This window comes from Felis catus, chromosome A3 (assembly GCF_018350175.1).
Source record: "Felis catus isolate Fca126 chromosome A3, F.catus_Fca126_mat1.0, whole genome shotgun sequence".
NCBI classification, from domain to species: domain Eukaryota; kingdom Metazoa; phylum Chordata; class Mammalia; order Carnivora; family Felidae; genus Felis; species Felis catus.
Genome location: NC_058370.1, coordinates 121031364 through 121052516, shown reverse-complemented (window position 1 = coordinate 121052516; position 21153 = coordinate 121031364). Strand labels below are relative to the sequence as shown.

The window sequence follows — 21153 nt, the reverse complement described above, 5'->3', positions numbered from 1 at the left end:
TATGGCACTTGATGCTGTAATCAGACTCCTCAGACAAAGTTACATTCACAATGAGCACACTATAATAATGTAGCATGCCAGCCTTTCCCTCTGAAAACAGAACACAGTGTACACCCTTCCCTTATTTAATCCCTGAATCTAAATCCTCAATTACATAGAAGACGCTTTCCTTCTCCCTTAAAAAAAAATCTTACTCTGTTTAGTCTTTTTAAAAAATTTTTTTAATGTTTATTTATTTTGAGAGAGAGAGAGAGAGACCGATCGTGAGCAGGGGAGGGGCAGAGAGAGAGGGAGACACAGAATCCGAAGCAGGCTCCAGGCTCTGAGCCGTCAGCATAGAGCCTGATACGGGGCACGAACCCACGAGACAGATCATGGCCTGAGCTGAAGTCGGACGCTCAACTGAGCCACCCAGGTGCTCCATTCAGTCTTAATAGAGGGGTCTTATTTACTCCTTCAGCTACTCCAAAGTTGGGTTAATTTAGCCCAAGTCTCTCAAATATCCTCACCTTTCCATAGTTCTAGGGAGCCATCAGAAACAGGCCTTTTGCACCAAATTTAGAAAACCTGACCAAGTGTGCATCAATATGATTGCCCAAGATCTAAGCATAATTTCTCTTTGGAAGCATGTTTAAAATGCACATTCATAGGCTTTATTCCCAAATTTTCTGGTTTGCTAGGAATCTACTTTTTATCAAGCGTCCTAAGGTGGCTCTGATGCAGGTGATCCTCAGAACACATTTTAAGAAACTTTGCCTTGTATGCCAGAGTTTCCCAAGCAGATATATTCTTAGAATATTTTACAACCAAGCCCCTTATAAATCGTATAAACTACAGTTGTAAGCAAATATTTAATGTTCATCTGCAGAAAGGAAGTAGACTTGAGATAATAAATAGTGGCATAGAAGCTATAATTTCACCGTTTTTTTTTGTCTATTTTCCATAGCTTTAACCTTTATTGTGGTAAAATATACATAACGTAAAATTTGCCACTTTAATCATTTTTAAGTATAAAATTCAGTGGCATGAATTATTCTCACAATGTCGTGTAGTTACCACCACTATCTATTTTCCGAACTTTTTATTACCTCCAACAAAAACTCTGTATTCATTAAGCAGTAATTCCTTGTTCTCCTCATTCCCCCAGCCCCTAGTAATTTTTTCTTAAGTAGGCTCTACACCCAATATGGGACTTGAACTCATGACCCTGAAATCAAGAGGCACATGCCCTACTGACTGAGCCAGCCAGACATCCTATCACTTGGTAATTTCTAACCTACTTTCTGTCTCTATGAATTTGCTTATTCTAGATATTTCATGTAGGTTGCATCAATCATTTTTCCTTTGTGTCTGGCTTATTTCATTTAGTATGTTTTCAAAGTTCCTCCATATTGCAGCATGTATCAGAACTTCATTCTTTTTTTGGCTAAATAATATTACATTGTGTGTATATACCACAATTTGTTTATCCTTTCGTCTATTGATGGATATGTAGGTTGTGTCTACCTGTTGACTATTGTGAATAATGCTGCAGTGGACACTGGCATACAACTATTTGTTTGAGTTCCTGTTTTCAGTTCTTTTGGGTGTATCCCTTAAGGTAGAATTTCAGGGTCGTACAGTAAATCTGTGTTTAACTTTTTTAAGGCCGCCAAACTGGTTTCCACAACTGGACCATTTTGCATTCCCACCAGCAATGTTTCAACTTCTCCACAACATCGCCGACACTTGTTATTTTCTCTTTTTTTGATAGTTGCCAACCTAAAGGATGTGAGATGGTATCTCATTGTAGTTTTGGTTTGCATTATCCTTTTTAAAAAATTTAAATCCAAGTTAGTTAACATATACTGTATTAATAATTTCAGGAATAGAATTTAGTGATTTATCACTTCATAAAACACCCAGTGCTCATCCCAACAAGTGTCCTCCTTAATGCCCCTTGCCCATTTAGTCTTTCCTCCCACCCAACACCCTGCCAGCAACCCAGTTTGTTCTCTGTGTTTAAGAGGCTCTTATAATTTGTCTCCCTCTCTGTTTTTATATTATTTTTGCTTCTCTTCTCTTATGTTCATCTGTTTTGTATCCTAAATTCCACATATGAGTGGAAATCATATATTTGTCTTTCTCTGACTTATTTTACTTAGCATAATATACAATAGATCCATCCACTTTGTGCAAATGGTAAGATTTCATTTTTTTTAATCATCAAGTAATATTCCATTGTATATATATATCACATTTTCTTTATCCATATATCAGTCAAGGGACATTGGGGCTCTTTCCATACTTTGGCTATTGTTGATAGTGGTGCTATAAGGATTGGGGTGCATGTACCCCTTTGAATCAGCACTCCTGTATCCTTTATTTAGTTATCCTTTGGATGAATACCCAGTAGTGCAATTGCTGTGTCCTAAGGTAGTTCTATTTTGAATTTTTTGAGGAAACTCCATACTGTTTTCCAGAGCGGCTGCACCAGTTTGCATTCCCACCAACCGTGCAAAAGTGTTCCTCTTTCTCTGCATCCTTGTCAACATCTGTTGTTGTCTGAGTTGACAATTTCAGCCATTCTGACAGGTGTGAGGTGGTATTTCATTGTGGTTTTGATATGTATTTCTCTGATGATGAGTGATGTTGAGCACCTTTTCATGTGTCTATTAGCCATCTAGATGTCTTCTTTGGAAAAGTGTCCAGTCATGTCTTTTGCCCATTTCTTCACTAGATTATTTGCTTTTTGGGTGTTGAGTTTGATAAGTTCTTTACAGATTTTGGATACTAACCCTTTATCTGATATGTCATTTGCAAATACCTTCTCCCATTCCTTCAACCAAAGGAATGTTAGTTTTGTTGATTGTTTCCTTTGCTGTGCAGAGCTTTTATCTTGATGAGGTCCCAATAATTCATTTTTGCTTTTGTTTCTCTTGCCTGTGGAGATATGTCAGGTAAGAAGTTGCTGCAGCCAAGGTCAAAGAGGTTGTTTCCTGTTTTCTCCTCTAGGATTTTGATGGCTTCCTGGCTTATGTTTAGGTCTTTCATCCATTTTGAGTTTATCTTTGTGTATGGTGTAAGAAAGTGGTCCAGATTCATTCTTCTGCATGTCGCTGTCCAGCTTTCCCAACACCATTTGCTAAAGAGACTGTCTTTTTTTACATTGGATATTCTTTCCTGCTTTGTCAAAAATTAGTTGGCTATACATTTGTGGGTCCATTTCTGGATTCTCTATTCTGTTCCATGATCTATTGTCTGTTCTTGTGCCAGTACTATACTGTCTTGATGACTACAGCTTAAAGTCCAGAATTGTGATGCCTCCAGCTTTGGTTTTCTTTTTCAGGATTGCTTTGGCTATTCAGGGGCTTTTGTATTCCATACAAATATTAGGATTGTTTGTTCTAGCTCTGTGAAGAATGTGGGTGTTATTTTGATATGGATTGCATTAAATGTGCAGATTACTTTGGGTAGTATTGACATTTTAACAATGTTTGTTCTTCCAATCAATGAACATGGAATATTTTTCCATTTTTTGTGTCATCATTTTCTTTCATAAGCTCTTTATAGTTTTAAGTGTATGTATTTTCACCTATTTTGTTAGGTTTATTCCTAGGTATTTTATGGTTTTTGGTGCAATTGCAAATGGGATCAATTCCTTGATTTCTCTTTCTGCTGCTTTATTATTGGTGTATAGAAATGCAACCAATTTCTGTACATTGATTTTATATCTTGCAACTTTGCTCAATTCATGTATCAGATCTAGTAGTTTTTTGGTAGAGTCTTTGGGTTTTCTACATAGTGTATCATGTTATCTGTGAGAAGTGAAAATTTGACTTCCTACTTGCCGATTTGGATGCCTTTTATTTCTTTGTGTTTGTTGTCTGATTGCTGAGGCTAGGACTTCCAAAATGATGTTGAATAACAGTGGTGAGAATGGACATCCCTGTCATGTTCCTGGCTTTAGAGGGAAAGCTCTCAGTTTTTTCCCATTGGGGATGATATTAGCGGTGGGTCTTTCATATATGGCCTTTATGATCTTGAGATATTATCCTTCTATCCCTACTTTCTTTAGTTTTTTTTTTTTTATCGAGAAAGGATGATGTATTTTGTCAAATGCTTCTTCAGCCTGTATTGAGTGGATCATGTGGTTCTTATCCTTTCTTTTATTAATGTGATGTATCACATTGATTGATTTGCAGATACTGAACCAGCCCTGCATCCGAGGAATAAATCCCACTTGATCGTGGTGAATAATTCTTAATGTGTTGTTGGATCTGGTTTGCTAGTGTCTTGTTGAGAATTTTTGCATCCATGTTCAGGGAAATTGGTCTGTAGTCCTCCTTTTTAGTGGGGTCTTTGTCTGATTTTGGAAGCCTTGTAGACTGAGTTTGGAAGTTTTTCTTCCATTTCTATTTTTTGGAACAGCTTCAAAAGAATAGGCGTTAACACTTCTTTAAATGTTTGGTAAAATTCCCCTGGAAAGCCATCCAGCCCTGGACTTTTGTTTGTTGGGAGATTTTTGATTACTGATTCAGTTTCTTTACTGGTTATGGGTCTGTTCAAATTTTCTATTTTTTCCTGTTTCAGTTTTGGTAGCTTATATGTTTCTAGGAATTTGTCCATTTCTTCCAGATTGTGCAATTTGTTGGCATATAATTGCTTATAAAATTCTCTTATTATTCTTTGTATTTCTGTGGTGTTGGTTGTGATCTCTCCTCTTTCATTCATGATTTTATTTATTTGGGTCCTTTCCTTTTTCTTTTTCATCAATCTGGCTAAAGGTTTGGCAATTTAATTCTTTCAAAGAACCAGCTTCTTTCAAAGAACTAGCTGGTTTCATTGATCTGTTCTACTTTTTTTTAAATTTTGATATCATTGATTTCTGCTCTAATGTTTATTATTTCCCTTCTTCTGCTGGTTTTGGGCTTTATTTGCTGTTCTTTTTCCAGCTCTTGTAGGTGTAAGGTTAGGCTGTGTATTTGAGACCTTTCTTCTTTAGGAAGGCCTGGATTGCTATATACTTCTCTCTTATGACTGCCCTTGGTATCCCAGAGGTTTTGGGCAGTCATGTGTTCATTTTCATTGGCTTCCATGAACTTTTTAATTTCCTATTTAATTTCTTGGTTGATCCATTCATCTCTAGTAGGATGTTCTTTAATCTCCAAGTATTCATGGCCTTTCCAGATTTTTTCTTGTGGTTGTTTTTGAGTTTCATAGTGTTGTGGTCTGAAAATATGCGAGGTATGACCTTGATCTTTTCATACTTGTTGAGGGATGATTTGTGACCCTGTACGTGATCTGTTCTGGAGAATGTTCCATGTGCACTTGAGAAGAATGTGTATTCTTCTGCTTTAGGATGAAATGTTCTGAATATATCTATTAAGTCCATCTGGTCCAGTGTGTCATTCAAAGCCATTTTTTTCCTTGTTGATTTTCTGCTTAGATTATCTGACCATTGTTGTAAATGGGGTGTTGAAGTCCCCTACTATTACGGTATTATTATCAATGAGTTTATGTATGTTTGTGATTAATTGATTTATATATTTGGGTTCTTTCACATTGGGGGCATAGTATTTACAATTGTTAGATCTTCTTGGTGGATAGACCCCTTAATTATGAAATAATGCCCTTTTTCATCTCTTGTTAGTCTTTATTTTAAAATCTTGTTTGTCTGATAGAAGTATGGCTGCTCCAGCTTTCTTTTGACAACCATTAGCATGGTAGACAGTTCTCCATCCCCTTACTTTCTTTTTTTTTTTTTAATTTTTTTTTCAACGTTTTTTTTTAAATTTTATTTTTGGGACAGAGAGAGACAGAGCATGAACGGGGGAGGGGCAGAGAGAGAGGGAGACACAGAATCGGAAACAGGCTCCAGGCTCCGAGCCATCAGCCCAGAGCCTGACGCGGGGCTCGAACTCATGGACCGCGAGATCGTGACCTGGCTGAAGTCGGACGCTTAACCGACTGCGCCACTCAGGCACCCCTCCATCCCCTTACTTTCAATCTGCAGGTGTCTTTAGGTCTAAAATGAGTCTCTTGTAAGCAGCATATGGACAGTGGCTTGTTTTCTTATCAATTCTGATACCCTATGTCTTTGATGGGAGCGTTTAGTCATTGACATTTAGAGTGAGTACTGAAAGATACGAATTTAGTGTTATTGTGTTGGCTGTTGAGTTGGTGTTTCTGATGATGTTCTCTGGTCCTTACTAGTCTTTGTTGCTTTTGGTCTTTTTTGTTTTGTTTGGTCTTTTCTCCACTCAAAGAATCCCCCTTAAAATTTCTTGCAAGGCTGGTTTAGTGGTCATGAACTCCTTTAGTTTTTGTTTGTCGGGGAAACTTGTTCTCTCTCCTTTTATTGTGAAAAAAAAAAAGTTAATGTTTATTTATTTTTGAGAGGGAGAGAGAGAGAGACAGAGTGAGTGGGGGGAGGGGCAGAGAGAGAAGGAGACACAGAATCCGAAGCAGGCTCCAGGCTCCAAGCTGTCAGCATACAGCCTGACGCAGGGCTCAAACCCACAAACCATGAGATCATGGCCTGAGCCAAAGTCGGACGCTTACCCGACTGAGCCACCCAGGCGCCCTTCTCCTTCTATTTTGAATGACAGTCTTGCTGGATAAAGAATTCTTGGCTGCATATTTTTTCCAATTCAGCATGTTGAATATATCCTGCCACTCCTTTCTGGTTTGCCAAGTTTCTGTGGGTAGGTCTGCTGTGATCCTGATCTATCTTCCCTCATAGGTTAAGACTTTTTTCCGTTGCTGCTTTCATAAGTCTTTCCTTATGTCTGTATTTTGTGAATTTGACTATGATATGCCTTGGTCAGTTTTTGTTGAATCTAATGGGAGTTCTCTGTGCTTCTTGGATTTTGATGTCTGTGTCTTTCCTCAGATTAGAAAAGTTTTCCCCTATAATTTGCTCACATAAACCTTCTGCCCCTTTTTCTCTCTCTTCATCTTCTGGGACTCCTATGATTCGGAATGTTATTCCTTTTTAATAAGTCACTGAGTTCTCTATTGTGCTCTTTTACCTTAACTTCACTCTTTTTTTCTGCTTCATTATTCTTCATAATTTTGTCTTCTATATCACAGATTCTCTGCTGTGCTTTGTCCATAGCATCCATTTGAGGTTGCATCTCGGTTATAGCATTTTTAATTTTGTCCTGACTAGATTTTACTTCATTTATGTCCAAATAAAGGGATTCTATGCTTTTTTCAACCCCAGCTTGTATCGCTTAAAAAAATTTTTGTTTTACTGTTTGTTTATTTTTCAGAGACAGAGAGACAGAGAGATAGAGTGTGAGTGGGGGAGGGGCAGGTAGAGAGGGAGACACAAAATCTGAAACCGGCTCCAGGCTCTGAGCTGTCAGCACAGAGCCTGACGCAGGGCTCGAACTCCCAAGCCGTGAGATCATGACCTGAGCTGAAATCAGATGCTCACTGACTGAGCCACCCAGGTGCCCCCCAGCTAGTATTCTTATTATCGTGGTTCTAAATTCTAGTTCAGACATCTTGCTTACATCTATGTTGATTAAGTCACTGGCTGTCATCTCTTCCTGTTTTTTTTGGGGGGGGGGTAAGTTCCTTCATTTTGTCATTTTGGAGGAAGAAAATAATTAATAAAACAAAAAATTAAAATTAAAAAGTTAAAAACAATGCAAAAAGTCAAATAAAGGAAGCTAGATTCTAAGTGTATTTTGGTCTGCTTGTTGAAAGAATCTTGATAGAATAGGGAAAAAAGAGAAAGAAAGGAAAAAAAGTAAGAAAAATTTAAAATAAAAAAATATATAGTAAAATAGAATAGAATGAAATAAAGAAAATACAATAAAAAATTAAAAGAAATAAAAAATAAAGTAAAAAAAATAAAAATTTCTCTTTCTGTATTCAAGAATGAGGAAGAAAAGAAAGAAAAAAAAGAAAACAATTTAAGCAAAAACAGAAGCAAAGAAAATGAACAAATAAACCAGCAAACAGAATGAAACCGGAATGGCATTACATCCATTTGCCCCTAGAACTGAAACTATGAAACTTTTTATAGTCCCTACACTAAGCAGGTGGAGTAACTTGTGCTAGTCTTCTAAGGGATGTGCTGGAGGGTGCAGTTGGGTTCTCCACTAGGTGGCACTGCTTAACTTACTGGGGTGGATCAGTGTGGCATGCGTGCTCCTGTGTGTGTGCATGTGCATGGGAGAGGTGGAAATGGCTTCACCCAGTTTCCTAGTCTCTGGCATGGGAACTTTGTGCTCTCATCGACCCATGATCAAGTATCCCTCCTTTGTCTCAGGCCTCCATTCACTCCCCACCTCTACCCTGTCTGTGTCCAAGCTGTCCACCTGAGACACCCTCCAAGAGTTTTATCTCAGATGGGGTTGTGTTTCAAAACCCCATGCTTTAGAGACCCCTGTAGCTTGGACCCGCCGACTCTCTGGGGGAGGGTCTCGCTGAGCAATGACTGGGTGCCAGCTTGTCCCAGAAAACATTCATGTGATCGTGCAGCGGCAGAGGTTTAGAGATTATGGCAAACCATAACACACAGCCAGCGCTAGGTCTTACCACACTCTGGAGTCTTTGTCTCAATACCAGCAAACGGGGCTGCTCTCTGGGGTCCGCTGGGACATTTGCCTGTGGGGATGCTGTATGGCCTGTTCCAGATGCACTCCAAGCAAGGGACCCGCTTCTCTCCGTGTGGCACTTGGACACCTCAGACCCTGCTGCCTGCTCCTGCACACTTCTCTACCAGAACACTGCCAGGCACTGAACTCCAGAACTTCAGACTATGCACTCCGCTGTTTACAGAATCCTGGTGGTATTTAAACCCTCTCCTTTCTTCCCGTCAATGGTTTTGGGGAACAGATTTCTTGTTCAGTCCCCTGTGAGTGTTTTCACTCTTTCTTTCTCTTCAGCTGCTTTCAGAGGAGTGTTTTTCTTGCATCAATCCTGATGCACCATACTCTCCTCCTTTCTCTCTGTCCTCTCTCTGCAAAAATAGCTCCCTACCCTCTGCAGCTTTTCTCTCCCCCAGTTCACCTCTTCACACCGTGTACCTCCTGAGTTCTGTGGCTCAAGTTATGCAGATTGTTGTGTTAATCCTCAGATCAATTTCCTAGGTGTTCAAAATAGTTTGGTGCTGATCTAGCTGTGTTTCCAGGATGAGACAACCTCCAGGTCTCCATGTTGCTCTGCCATCTGAACTCCCTCTTGATTTGCATTATCCTAATGATTAGTGATGTTGAACATCTTTTTGTGTGCTTGTTGGCCATTTGTATATCTTCTCAGGACAAATGTTTATTTAAGTCCTTTGTCATATTTTTTTCCTTTGTCCAGTTTTGAATTGGGTTAGTTTTTGTTGTTGATGAGTTATAGGAGTTCTCTGTATATTCTGGGTGCTAATCCCTTAGCAGGTATAGTTTTTTTTTTTTTTTTAAGTTTATTTATTTATTTTGAGAGAGAGAGAGAGAGAGAGAGAGAGAGAGAGAACATACATGACTAGGGGAGGGGCAGAGAGAGATGGAGAGAGAGAGAATCATAAGCAGGCTCCATACTGCCAGCACAGAGCTGATGTAGGGCTTGAAGTCATGAGCTGTGAGGTCATGCATGACCTGAGCCGAAATCAAGAGTCGGACGCTTAACTGACTGAACCATCCAGGCTCCCCAGCAGGTATAGTTCTGAAAATATTTTCCCTCATTCTGGGGGTTGCCTTTTAATTCTGTTGATATTGTCTTTTGATACACACAATTTTTAAAGTTTCATGAAGTCCAACTTGTCTAGTTTTTATTTTGTTGTTTGCGCCTTTGTTGTCATAGCCAAGGAATCACTGCCAATCCCACACTGTGATGATTTTGCCCTATGTTTTCCTCTAAGAATATTGTAGTTTTAAGTCTTACATTTAGGTCTTCCACTAATTTTGAGTTAATTTTTGTACATGGTATTAGGTAAGGGCCCAACTTCTTTCTTTTACGTGTGAGTATCCAGTTTTCCCAGCACCATTTGTGGAAAAGACTGTCTTTTTCTCCATCGAATGATCTTGGTACCCCTGTCAAAAATCATTTGACCATATACATAAGGTTTATTTCTTGGCTCTGTGTTTAATTTCATTGGTCTGTATGGTTGTCTTTATACCAGAACCACATTGTTTTGAGTACGCTAGTTTTGTAATATGTCTTGAAATCAGAAAGTGTGTTTCAGCTTTATTCCTCTTTTTCAAGATTGTTTTGGTTGTTTAGGGTCCTTTGAGATTCTGTATAAATTTTAGGATGGGTTTTTCTATTTTTGCAAAAAGCTGTGGGATTTTGATAGGGATTGCATTGAATCTGTAGATTGCTTTGGGTATTATTGACATTTTAATAATATTAAATCTGGCAATCCATGAACATGGGTTGTTTCCCTTTATTTATATCTTCTTTAATTTCTTTCAGCAATGTTTTATAGTTTTCATTGTACAAATCTTTCACCTCCTTGGATAAGTTAGCTTCTGAGTACTTTATTCTTTTTGATTCTGTTATAAATGGAATGGTTTTTGTAATTTTTTTCAGATTATTCATTGTAAGTATATAGAAATGTGGCTGATTTTTGTGTGTTGACCTCGTATCCTGCTACTTCGCTGAATTCATTTATTAGTTATAACTGGGTTTTTTCTTTGTATGTGTATGGAGTCTTTGGGGTTTCTACATATAAGATCATAACACCTGCAAACAGACATAATTTTACTTCTTCCTTTCTAATACAAATGCCTTTTATTTCTTTTTCTGGCTAGAAATTCCAGTGCAGTGTTGAACAGAAGTGGTGAAAGCAGGCATCCTTGTCTTGTTTCTAATCTTAGAAGAAAAGCTATCAGTCTTTCACTACTCAGTATGATTTTCACTATGAAGTTTTCACATGTGGCTCTTATTGTATGGAGGTACTTCTTTTCCTAGTTTGTTGAATGTTTTTATCATGAAAGGGTATTGGAATTTTGTCAAGTGCTTTTTCTGCATCAATTGAGATGCTCATGTGGCTTTTCTCTTTTATTCTGTTAATGTGGTGCATTACATTGATTATTTTTTCATATTTTGAACCATCCTTGCATTTCAGAAGTAAAACCCACTTGGTCATGGTGTATAATCCTTTTAATATACTGCTGAATTTGCTTTGCTACTATTTTGTTGAAGGTATTTCCATCAATGTTCATAAGAGATATTGCTCTGTAGTATTATTTTCTTGCAGTGTCTTTGTCTGGCTTTGGTAGCAGGGTAATGCTGGCCTCAAATAATGAGTCGTGAAGTATTCCCTTGTCTTCAGGTTTTTGGAAAAGTTTGAGAAGGATTTGTGTTAGTTCTTTAAATATTTGATAGAAATTGCCAGTAAAGCCATCAGGTCCAGTGCTCTTCTTTTTAGAAGATTTTTGATTACTGACTCAACATCCATACTAGTTACATGTCTATTCAGATTTTCTATTCTTTGTGATTTAGTCTTTGCAGATTTTGTGTTTCTAGGAAATTGTACATTTCATTTAGTTATCCAAATTGTTGGTGTACAATTGTTTAGAGTATTCTCCTATAGTCCTTTTTGTTTCTGTAGAATTGGTAATGTTACCATTTTTATTTCTGATTTTAGTACTTTGAGTCATCTCTCTTTTTTTCTTAGTCTGTCTAGCTAAAGTTTTGTCAATTTTGTTGTTCTTTTGAAAAAAGCACCTTTTGTTTTTATTAATTTTCTCTAATGTTTTTCTATTCTTCATTTATCTTTTCTCTCATCTTTGTTAGTTTTTTCTTTCTGCTAGCTTAGGGTTTAGTTTGTTCTTCCTTTTCTAGTTTCTTAAGTTGTAAAGTTAGGTTGTTGATTTGAAATCTTTCTTGTCCCCCTCCCCCCACTCAGTAATGCTTTCATGGTGTCCCATAAGTTTTGCCCTGTTGTGTTTTCATTTTCATTCTTCTTTTTTTTTTTTTTTTAATTTTTTTTTTTCAACGTTTATTTATTTTTGGGACAGAGAGAGACAGAGCATGAACGGGGGAGGCGCAGAGACAGAGGGAGACACAGAGTCGGAAACAGGCTCCAGGCTCTGAGCCATCAGCCCAGAGCCCGACGCGGGGCTCGAACTCATGGACCGCGAGATCGTGACCTGGCTGAAGTCGGACACTTAACCGACTGCGCCACCCAGGCGCCCCTCATTTTCATTCTTCTTTAAGTATTTTCTATTTTTCCCTTGTGATTTCTTCTTTGATCTCTTAGTTGTTTAAGAGAGTGTTATTTAACTTCCACAAATTTGTGACTTTTTCAGTTTTACTCCTGATAATCCTATTGTAGCTGGAGAAGATACTTTGTATGATATCAGTTTTTTTTTAAAAATTCTATTGAGACTTAATTTGTGATCTAACATATAATCTATCCTGCAAAATGTATCATGTGCACTTGAGAAGAATGTGTATGCTATTGTTGGGTAGAATGTTCTGTATTTGTCTGCTAGATCTACTTGGTTTATTTTGTTTTTTAAGTCTTCTGTCTCCTTATTTATCTTCTGCCTGGTTGTTGTATCCATTATTGAGAGTGGGGTTGTTCTACAACTATTATTATAAAACTGTCTATTTCTCCCTTCAATTTTGTAGTTTTTGCCTCATATATGTTGATGGTCTGTCATTAGGTGTGTAAATGCTTATAATTGTTATATTTTCTTGATGTATTGACTTACAGTCTATTTTGTCTAATATTAGTATAGTCACTCTTGCTCTCTTTTGGTTACTATTTTCATGGAATATCTTTTTCAAACCTTGCATTTTCTTTTTTTAAATTTTTCTTTAAATTTTTTTAATGTTTGTTTATTATTTTGAGAGAGAGAGAGAGAGAGAGAGAGAGAGAGAGAGAGAAAGCATTAGTGGGGGAGGGGCAGAGAGAGAGAGGGAGACACAGAACATGAAGCAGGCTCCAGGCTCTGAGCCGTCAGTGCAGAGCCCAACATGGGGCTTGAACCCATAAACCATGAAATCATGACCTGAGCCAAAGCTGGACACTTAACCACCTGAATCACCCAGGCACCCCTCCAGCCTTTCATTTTCAACCTATTTGTGTCTTTGGATCTAATGTGAGTCTCTTGTACATAACATATATTTGGATCATGTGTTCTTATACATTTGAACAATCTCTGTCTTTTGATTGGAGTGTTTAATCTACTTACATTTAAAGTAATTACTGATAAAGAGGGACTTCTGTTCTTTTGTATACAGGTGATTTTCTTTGGTAGTGAAATGTTTAAATTCCTTTCTCATTTCCTTTCGTGTATATTTTATAGCTATTTTTTGGTGGTTACCATGGGATTGCATTTAATATCCTAAATTTAAAACACTCCAATTTGAATTTATACCAAATTAACTTTAATAGCCTATAAAATTTTGAACCTTTAAAGTTCTATTCCCACGCCTTTCAACTGTTGATGTCCCAAAACATAAAGTAAAAATTCTTTTAAATACATTACTCTCTTAAATTATGTAGGAAATAAAATGTAGAGTTATAAACCAAAGTTACAATAATACTAGCTTGTAGACTAATATATTTTTAATATATTAGTCTCATGAATCACGTAGAAAACAAAAAATGGGAGTTACAAACTATTGTTACAATAATACTAGCTCTTATAATTTCTATATATTTATCTTTATTGAGGGAAGTTTCTATTTCTTTATATGGCTTCAAGTTACTATCCAGTGTTCTTTCATTTCACCCTGCAGGATTCCCTTGAGCATTTCTTTTTTTTCCTCTTTCTTTGTTTCTTTCTTTCTTTCTTTCTTTCTTTCTTTCTTTCTTTCTTTCTTTCTTTTTTGAGAGAGAGAGAGAAAGACAGCATGCAAGCAGAGGGAGAGAGAGAGAATCTTAAGCAGGCTCCAGGCTGAGCCAATGCAGGGCTCCATCCCATGACCTCAGGATCATGATCTGAATCGAAATCAAGAGTCAGATGCTCAACCAATTGAGCATTTCTTGAAGGTAGGTCTAATGGTCACAAATTCTCTCAACTTTTGTTTGCCAGTAATGTAGCAATTTCTCCTTAACTTTTAAAAGAAGTTTTGCTGGATATAGGACTCTTGGTTGACAGTTTTTTTTTTCTTTTAGCACTTTGAATATACTGGCTTCCAAAATTTCTGAGGAGAAATCTGCTGACAATCATCTCCCTTGCATGCAGTGAATTGCTTCACTCTTGCTGTTTTTAAGATTCTTTTTTCATCTTTTAAAAGTTTGATTATAACATGTTTTGATGTGGGTCCATTTCAGTTCTTCTTACTTATAGTTCACTGAGCTTCTTGGATGTTTATATTCATGTATTTCATCAAATTTGATAAGTTTTCAGCCACTATTTCTTCAAATATTCTCTCTATCCTTTTCTCTCTTTTCCTTTTGGGACTCCCACAATGTGTATGCTGGTCTGTTTAGTGGTGTCTTTTGGCTGTTCTGTTTGTCTTTTTCAGTCTTTTTCTTTCTGTTCCTCACACCCAATACTTTTCATTCTTATCTTCATGTTTACTGATTCTCTCTTTTGTTTGCTCAAATCTGCCTCTGAATCCCTCCAGTGATTTTTTTTTTCAATTTTTTAATTTTAAATCTGAATTCTGAGGGATTTGATGAGATCCAGTATGTCCTCTACCACATGCCTTTCCCCTTAGGCATTTCCTCAGTTTTTTTTTTCTCCAAGTCCTGAGTAAACCTTACTATTTTAATGGCAACACATATATCTTTTCTTCCTTTGTTTAAAAGTTACTTTAGCTTTTATGAAAGTGAAATACATACATTATTTGAAAAAGTCTAATATGATGATAAGGTTTATAATAATAGTAGAACCCTGAACCACCATTCCCATCCTTGAAATGTGCTCCCTAGAAGCAAAATTTTGAATTATTTTAGCTGTTTCTTCTGTTTTTAATTCTATATTTCCAAAAATATTCTTAAAAAATTTTTTTTTAATGTTTATTTTTTTGAGAGTGAGACAGAGTGTGAGCAGGGGAGGGGCAGAGAGAGAGGGAGACACAGAAGCTGAAACAGGCTCCAAGCTCTGAGCTGTCAGCACAGAGCCTGATGTGGGGCTTGAACTCACAGACTGTGAGATCATGACCTGAACTGAAGTTCAGTAGTATAACAACACAAGCATATTATAAATATTGATTTAAACAAAAAATGTGAAACAAATATTTTGGGAGTATGAAGGGAAGGAAGGAGGTGTTAAGTGTACTAAATCCCACTATTCTATAATATGAAGTCAATAGATAGCATATCAAGAGCAACATAAGAATGTTTTGGGGGGCACCTGGATGGCTCCATCGTTAAGCATCCGACTTCAGTTCAGGTCATGATCTTACAGTCTGTGAGTTCAAGCCCCATGTCAGGCTCTGTGATGACAGCTCAGAGCCTGGAGCCTGTTTCAGAATTTGTGTCTCCCTGTCTCTCTGCTCCTCCCTTGCTCACACACTCTCTCTCTTTCTCAAAAAAAAAAATTAAAAATTAAAAAAAAATTATCTTCTAAAAATTGGTTGACATCTCTTGTCTGTGCTTGTGTTATTTATCTGTGTTGCTCTTCCAAATCCATTCTCCATCTCTTTTTGCCCTGCTCTGTGTGCAGAGAAATGGACATAGGCTCCCTTGACTTTTGGCTTCCAGTTGGATTCAGCTAATTGGAGGTGCTGGCAGAAGACTGGAGAGTAGGAGGAGATAGAATTGTAGATGTAGGAGTATTTATTCCCATTGCTGCCTTCTCCCTGCATGCTTGCTCCCTGGAAGGCCACTGTCTTTTTGGTTGTGGCATAATACTTCTACCTAATTCTGTGGCTCCTATAGGGTTCTTCTCTCCTATGTCTAGGGCTTTTACCACGTTCAGCAGTCATTCTTTCCATTTGCCTCTAAAGGCTTAGAGATGGTGATAGTTTCCAAATGCTGTTAGACCCCATGTACTTCGTCATCCCTTGTTGGTTCTCTTGATCCTCCCCACACCTCTGTAAATAGTTTTCTTATTAAATTCTATTCAATTCTCATTTGAGTGTGCCAATCTGTTTTCTGCCAGAACCCTGACTGCTACATCGCTGTTCGTGTTCTCTCTTTACTGTGTTTATTCATTTCAAAAATTTTATTCTCATTTTAGCAGAGTTTCTAGAGGCAACAGAAATAAGTGCCATATGTTCAATCTGCTATGTTTAACTGTTAGATATCCTTTTTCCAGGATCTTTTCCTATGCAAAATATCTGACTATTTTCTTTGATATAACATACTGATTTCTCTCCTATGCCCAAAGCAGAAGATTGGGGGTTTAATATCTGAGTAAATTGAAAAGACAGGCCCCAATTCAGGGACAAGCACAGTGGTGGGCAAAGCAGTAGCATGGTACCATAAAGAGTGAGACTAAGACAAAGTCCCTATAGTAAAGGATGACTCTCCACCCACTCTTTTGAATCTCTTTGTGGCAAGAGAGGTGAAAACCAGAATGTTTATAGCTCTATCCCCATGTACCCACCACCAGCCAGAAAGTTCAGCTTTCTTCCCCCAGAATAGCCCTATTGAATGGACAACAAAAGATCAGTCAATATTTGAAAAAGACTCAAACAAAAAAGACAAAGACAACCAATGCAAAAGAAAGAAAGAAAGAAAGAAAGAAAGAAAGAAAGAAAGAAAGAATCCATAGTAAGAATTCAAGGGAAGGAAAGGCAATTCAGGACTCAGAAAAAGGAAAAAAAAAAAAACAAAGAGAAATAAAAAAGAACAGTAGATTAGTCTGAGGGAAAAAATGGAGCCAGTGGCTTAGAATTCTGAGGACAAATCCTATCCAATCTAAAATTCTATACCCAGGAAAATTATCATTCAGATAAACAAGTAAAATCCTGACACTTTTATTCAGAAATACTAAATGATGTAAAAAAGGAAGGCAAGAAAGAGAAAGACACAGCACATAAGTAAGGGGAAAAAAAATACCCTGGATTTTAGTGATGGGAAGTTTCAGGATAACAGCTGAGCAACAGGCTTAGTGAGCAACCAGTACCAATTAGAGAATGAAGACAGAGGGCTCCATGAGAGATTCTTCCAGAGAGAAAACTAAACTTATAGAGTATCCAATGTATTTTAATATATTCAAAAATTATTTTTAGTTTTGTTGGACCCATTGGAGTTGAATTAGTGATTTTGACATGGAAAATTAAGCAAACAAATAACAAAAACCAAAGCAATTATTTATACTGGAAAAAATCTAAAGTTGTTCAAAAAGGAAATGTTATTATAGTATATACTATCACAGCTATGAATAGTAGAAACTATAATATATATCTAATATATATTATATATATTTAAATAATAAATATTTATTTAAACAAAATTGCCAATATAACAAATTTGGGAAAATGGGAATGAAGAATATTAAGTGAACATACAGACGCACTTTAGAGATATTTAGTTCTGGACCATGGCAATAAAGCAAGCACCATAATAAAGTGAGTTAAATGAATTTTTTGGTTTCCTGGGGCTTACAAAAGTTACGTTTACACTATGATGTAGTCTCTTAAATGTGTCATATCATTGTGTCTAAAAAAGTACATACCTTAATTTAAATATACTTTACTGCTAAAAATTGCTAGGCATTATCTGAGCTCTCAGTGAATCATAATTACTAATCACCGATCACAATAACAAATGTAATAATAATGAAAAAGTTTGAAATATTGCAAAATTGCCAAAATATGACACTGGGACATGAAGTGAGCAAAGGCTCTTGGAAAAATGGTGCCAATAGACTTGCATGACACAGGGTCACCACAGACCTTCAATTCATAAAAAAATGCACTGTTTGTGAAGTGCAATAACATGAAGCACAGTAAAACAAGGTGTGCCTGTACTTGAGGGAGATAATTTGAGCGAGCTAAATTTCCATTTACCACAATAGCAAGTCAACAGATGATAGCTAAAGTAAAAAATGAAAAAAAAAAGTCTATATAAGCACACAGTTTAGATACATGGAGATGAAACCAGAATAAACAGCCAAGAAAGTTCAGAGAAGTTGCTTAAGAGGAGTGGGAATTTGGGAATGAGGGTCAAAGGGGCAGAATTCCACTATTTTCTTCTGTAAGCTAACTGTTCCACTTAAGTTTTTAAAAAAGAGATATACTCATTGGCTTCATAAACACAAAACAAACAGACAAAAAAAAAAAAAAAAAAACCCTGAAAAGAAACACATGTCCCATGTGTGGACCCAAATAGTAGTCACATAGCAGTTTCTCTCTCTCTTCCCCCACCTATTCTAAGAACGCCTCTGTTTCCTCGTAAAGAGTTCTTGGAATCTCTATGTGGTATCTCGCAAGTGTTCTGTGAATTTATTCTCTTGGCTGCCTTGAAGTTTCTGTTCTTGCTCTTCTCCCTTCAGAGGCCAGCTGAAGGCCACACCCCTGCCGGCTGCAGACTCTCACTGATCTCTGTTCCCAAGGCTGCCAATACCTGGTGTCAAATTGTTGTGTTCGTGCCAGGGATGCTACTTCTTGTCACTGCCGAAGCTGCTGGCTCCAAGGCTGATGACATTTAACGCCCTCACTGCCCCTCCCTCAGTTGTCTTTTTCCTAAATGGGAGAAATTTCTGTCAGTTCCCAGAATCAGGAAGTGATATTCTTTCTTGAGCATATGCTTTTGTCTCTTATACTGCAAAATTGACTGTACAAATCAGTGTATATGGACGGTACAAATACTTTTATCAACCCAGAAAGAAACCGCATTCCCATTAGAAGTCATAATCCCATCTATTGAAGGCCTTAGCAAGAAAAGCCTGAGGTCCCTGGAAAAAGACAGACTTGAGCTTACTATACCAACTCTTCCCTGAATGTCCAGCCTGCTGGTCGATTTTAACTTGCCAGTCTACACAATCATGTGAGCCAGTTTCTTCTCTGGAGAACCCTAATACAGATTTTGAAATCATACAATATGTGCCTTTTCTCTCTGTTTTTTTTTTTTTTTTTTTCAGTTAGCGTTACATTTTCAGGGTCCATCCATGTTCCAGCATGAATCCATTCTTCATTCCTTTTTACAACCAAATATTGTGCAGATATACCATATTTTGTTTCTCCATTCATTAGTTGATGGACATTTGTGTTGTTCCTACTTCTAAATATTACAAATAAGACTGCTACAAACATCTTTGTGCAAAGTTTTGTACGGACAAGTTTCAGTTCTCTCAGGGTTCTCTTCAATATGTGGCTGTGGCTGTACTGTGTTATATTTCTACCAGCATTGTATGTGGGCTCCAATTTCCCCACATCCTTACCAACACTTGTTAGTGCCTCTTTTTGATTATTGCCATTCTAGAGGGGGTAAAGTGGTATTGTTCATTGCGGCTTTAGTTTGTATTTCCTTGATGGCTAATGAGAAGCTTTTCCTGTTTATGTTTAGGTTATCCAAGAGCTGCTCCATATATTCTGTCCAAGTTTTGTAGCTGTGTTCAGTGGGAGAGAGAGGAGGGAATAGCTTACTCCCTCTTACCTGGAAACAGAAATGTGTTAGTTTTTGATACTTACAAAAATAGTATCTTTGCATTTTCTAATTACTATTGCTGGTGAATGAATGTAAATGCATTTGATTTTTTAATCTTGATTTGATTTCCTAAAAATTTGCTAAACTCTCTTATTCTAATAGTTTTATCATCTGCAGACAATGAAGACTTTGTTTCTATTTTTCTGATTATTTGTTTATTTATTTTACATTATTGTGTGAGCTAACTACTCCAGAACAATAAGGTAAATTAGAAATGGTGATGATAAAAGACACACTTGTTTTCTTTCAGGTCTTGCAGGGAATATTTTCAATATTTCACTGTAACATTTGGAGTAGGTTATTTGGCGTAGATACAGGTTACCAGGCTAAGAAAATCCTTTTGGTGTTTTTGTTTAAATCTTTAATGGGTATTGGATTTTACTAAATGCATTTTCTGCACATATTGAAGAGAAGGATCTATGTGTATATATATATATATGTGTGTGTATGTCTGTATGTGTATATATATGTTTGTGTATACATATGTGTATATATGTATGTGTATATGCACATATGTGTACATATGTGTGTATATATGTATGTGTGTGTATGTGTGTATGTGTGTGTGTGTGTGTGTATGTATTGCTTTTTGGCTCTTAACATAGTATAGTTGATTTTCTAATATTAAACCAATGTTTAGATTGTTTACAAAGGTGGCCACAACACTCCTCTCTTCCCATTCTTTATATTCCTTTGCCATGTGACTTTGGTATTCATCCCCTTCAAGAGGTGGAGTCCCTTCCTCTTGAATCTGCTTTGGCCTGTGTTTTGTTTAATTAGAATGTGGCAGGAGAAACACTGAGTGATTTCTGACCCTTGGGCTCAAGTGATTTTGTTCTTTTGCTCTCTCCTTCTTAGAATGCTTCTCTCAACATGGAAAAAGCCCAGGATTGCCCTCATGGAGAGAGAGGCCACAAATCCCAGCCTTTCCAGACATCCCAAATGAAGTCCCAGATATGTGAGTAAGGTCATCTTAGGCCGTCCAAACCCAGCTGACTGCAGCCACGAAAGTAACCCGGGCAAGACCAGCCCAGCCAACCCATAGTATTGTGAGAAATAATAAACTTTTGCAAGCCACTGTTTCTAAGTGTTGCCATTTTGGTTTTGGTGTTTTGTTTTGCTTTTAATGCAGCATAGGTAACTGATACACTCATCTTGCGTTCTTGAGTGAAACCCAACTTGGATGTGGCATATTATCATTTCATATATTGCTAGATTCCTTTTCCTAACATTTTGTTTAGGATATTTGCTTCTATGTTTGAATGAGTTTGGTTTGTAATTTTCCTTTCATGTAGTGTCACTAAGTTTTTGATGTTGAAGGAGTTGGGTGTGTTTCTCTTTTTCAGTCTCTGGAATAGTTTATATAAGGCTGAAATCATTTGCTTCTTGAATTATTGAGAGACCTCACTACTAAAATTGTCTGGGCCTATTGTTTTCTTTTGTGGGAATAATTTAAGCTGATTCAGTTTAAAAAATCCTACAGGTTTTCTATTTTTTCCTGAGTCAGTTTTAGTAAGCTATATTATTCTGTTTTCAAATTCATTAGCAAAAAGTTGCTCCAACTATTTCTTTTCAAGTGTTGTTAAAAAAGTATCTTCCTATGTTTAAAGTCTCTTCAGCATCTATAGTTATATCCTATAGTTTTATTTCTAATATTATTTGTA

At 37.0% G+C, this 21153-nt stretch overlaps 1 protein-coding gene across 1 annotated transcript in view; it reads left to right on the top strand.

Annotated features, from left to right (window-relative positions):
* Positions 1 to 20571, top strand: part of LOC102902347 (synapsin-1-like) — a 45920-nt gene extending 25349 nt beyond the window's left edge. The window contains exon 5 of the mRNA XM_045055105.1: positions 20348 to 20571. The gene's annotated coding sequence lies outside the window, so the exon portion shown is untranslated. The remainder of the gene's footprint in view (positions 1 to 20347) is intronic.
* The last annotated feature ends 582 nt before the right edge of the window (positions 20572 to 21153 follow it).